The sequence below is a fragment of the Saccopteryx bilineata genome, chromosome 4 (assembly GCF_036850765.1).
Source record: "Saccopteryx bilineata isolate mSacBil1 chromosome 4, mSacBil1_pri_phased_curated, whole genome shotgun sequence".
Taxonomy (NCBI): domain Eukaryota; kingdom Metazoa; phylum Chordata; class Mammalia; order Chiroptera; family Emballonuridae; genus Saccopteryx; species Saccopteryx bilineata.
In genome coordinates, this window is record NC_089493.1 from 282,106,174 (window position 1) to 282,109,347 (window position 3,174).

The 3,174-nt window shown below is 45.3% G+C and overlaps 1 pseudogene; it reads left to right on the forward strand.

The window, feature by feature from the left end:
- Nucleotides 1-716: 716 nt before the first annotated feature.
- Nucleotides 717-1,429, forward strand: LOC136336516 (synaptonemal complex protein 3 pseudogene; annotated as a pseudogene).
- Nucleotides 1,430-3,174: the final 1,745 nt, after the last annotated feature.

Below are 3,174 nucleotides of genomic sequence, written 5' to 3' on the forward strand. Positions count from 1 at the left end.
AATCAACAATACACTTTTCTCCGTGTTTTTCTAAGTATTAAGTGGGATAAAATGCATATGTTTTGGGCTTCATCCATCTGTAGGTACCAAGTGAAGTCACATGAAAATGAAAATCTTGGGAGAGGGCAGTCTCCCTCTTGGAAGCAGGCCCATGTCTTTTCCTTCCCCCTTCCCCCTTCCCCTCTTTCACTCCACAGGTGTATATATCTCTTAAACTCTAAGGGTCCTCACAAGACTTGCAACCAGGAGAGCAGTGGTCAGCAGCAGCTTGTCCCGGGCTAACCCGGCTCACCCCCTGAACCTGTCTCCAAGGCCCCCTTTTCTCTGACTTCCCAGGTCAGGCTCTCCTGCTGCTGCTACTATTCTAGGCCCTTTCTTGTTTCACCATTCCCAGCTTTATGAAACCTACTCTCAAAAATCACCTGGACTTGGCCCTGGCTGGGTGGCTCAGTGGGTAAAGCATCATTCCATCGTGGGTTCAGTCTCTGGTCAGGGCCTGTATGAGAAGCAATCAATGAGTGCACAACTAAATGGAACGACTACGTGGAACAATGAGTTGATGCTTCTCTCTCTCTCAAACCAATGGAAAAGTTAAAAAAAAAATTACAATGTAGGGAGATATCTGCAAAGATATCTGAGGAGGGCGGGAGTTTATCTAGGGTGTGAGTGAGAGTCAGAGGTTACACTTGATCAGTGAGTGAGAAAATAATCTAAATATGGTGCCCTCTGGAAGAAAACATACCAGGAAATCTGGGAAGACATCAATGGAGAATCAGGTTGTAAGGACCTCTGGCTTTGAGAAAGAAGATGGAAATGATCTGAGTGGTTCAGAGGAGGGTACTGATGTGAAGATTCCAGTGGCTGATAAGCTTGGGAAGGAAAGGACTTCTGCAGGAATAGTTGAAGACAGGGAGGTGGGTGGGTGAAGTACAGAATAGGCTGGAATTATTTGGAGCAGACATGAACAACATTCTTACAAAGAGCAAAAGACTGGCAATGTATACCAAGGCTTGTCTCAAAACCAGTAACCAGAAAATTAAACATATTTGGAAAACCCCACAAGATCAAAGGCAGAGGCTTAACCAAGAATATTCTCAGCGGTTTCGGACTTTGTTTCAGCAGTGGGAGATAGATGTGCAGAAAGCTGAGGAACAAGAAGAGAAACTAGCTAATTTGTTTTGACAGCAACAAAGGGTTTTTCAACAATCTAGAGTTGTTCAGAGCCAGAGACGGGAAAACAATTAAACAGTTATGTGAGCGGTTCACAAAGAGTGTGGAGGACTGGGAGAAGAATCACGATACTCGACTTACTGGTGCACAAAATGAACTTGCAAAAGGAATGGCTATGTTGCAAGAACAAACGGTGATGGACACTCAGCAGCAGGAGATGGCAAGTGTTCGAAAGTCTCTTCAACTCAGGTTGTTCTGATGATGTTTTGAAGGAAGAACTTGAACCTAGGCAATATGCTACAATGATAACATTCGTTAAGAGGCACATAAGCCTTTAGCGTGGTTTAAAAATTCTAGTTTAAACTATTACGTGGTGTTAATTATTAGGCTTAAGTTCAAGCCTCCTCTTTCTGTTAACCTCCAAATAAAGTCTGAATAGTTATATGAGTAGCAGCAATTCCTAAATTGTATGTACCGAGCTTTCTGCTTTGTAATAGTAAAAGTGAATTTTTCTAACACTTGTCAATTAGCTTACAGATAAGGATGATTTAATTAAAAATTATATTAAAATCTGGGGACTCCCTATCAAGAGAGAAGCATAGGTAAACATTGTGCTTGCCTCCTCTCACAACCATATCAAAATTACAACTAAACCACGAAACAGCCATCGTTTGGAACCACCTGGATTCTAGGTGAACATGAGTTCTATAAATAAGGATATAACAGGGAAGCCACATCGAGACTGATAAGAGGGACCAAGATGTTGAAGGGCCTCCTCCCGTACCAGCGTGTAGCAGATGAAAATCAGGAGGGATATTCTGGCTGCAGAGGCCCAGCCTGAGGTCCTAGCCCCACACTGGGACTCCCCAGACCAGGGTTCCAGTGCCTGGAAGAGAAGTCCCTATGCCTTCTGCCTCTGAAAACCAGCAGGGATTGAGGCTGAGTGAGATGAAAGGGTCCTGGAGTCCTAAGTGTTCCTTTTAAAGGGCCCGTGAAAGGACTTACTTGGATTCACAACAGCTCAAAAGGCTCTTAAGATATATGAGGGGAAGAAGGGGTGGATTGAATTGTCCAATGAGGATTGGAAGGACAGCTTTCTCCTGGACAGAAGTGCTGGCAGAAACCATCATTCTTCTGCTGAACCCCCTCCTCACAGAGCCGGCAGGCAAATGCCATATCTGAGTCTCCATCAACTGAGCTAACACTGTTCACTTCACCCTAGTGACTTCCTGAGACCCCAAACCACCCAACTTGTTGGTTCTTCCAAACTATTTCCAGTGGTTTATGCTATGGAATTTTCTAAAATCTCTCAAACAAATGGCATCTGGTTTTGACATGCCCTGTACCTCTTGCTAAGTGGTCCCAGGCCTGATAGTAGTGGTGGCCAGCCTTGGGTTGCAGCTTGGTCTCTCTTGGGCACCTCCAAGCCCAGTGCAAGTAGCAGCTGTCTATCTGCAGATCATTGTGTAGTTCATGCGCAGTGGTCCAGGTAGGGCACAGGCGGTGGCTGACTTTGGCCTTCATCTCCCACAGAGATGCCCCAGAACCAGCACACCCACTGGATAGCTTCAGACCACGTTGGAATATTACCCAACCGATTCTAAAGTTACACATTCAAGGAGCAGACTTAGCAGGCACCAGAGGCCCTCTGAAGCCGGTCCTACTCCATGAGGTTGGCCCTTACAGAACAGATTCTCTTTGGTGATTATGATCAGTCTTGGAAGCTGATTGACCTGGGGATAAATCTCTCCCAATGATGTACCAACATCAATCAACTACAACAGGAGGGTGCACACAGCCCACAGGAGAAGCACACTTAGAGTGCCCAGCTTTGGTGACCGGGAAGGCCACTGGGCCCTCTGGGACACCTACTACATAAGGACACTTTACCAAGCCTGAGAGATATAGCAACTCGACTTAATAATAGAAACAAACATAGGGAGGCAGCCAGAATGAGGAGAAAAAGAAATGTGTCCTAAATGAAAGAACAGAACAAAACTCCAG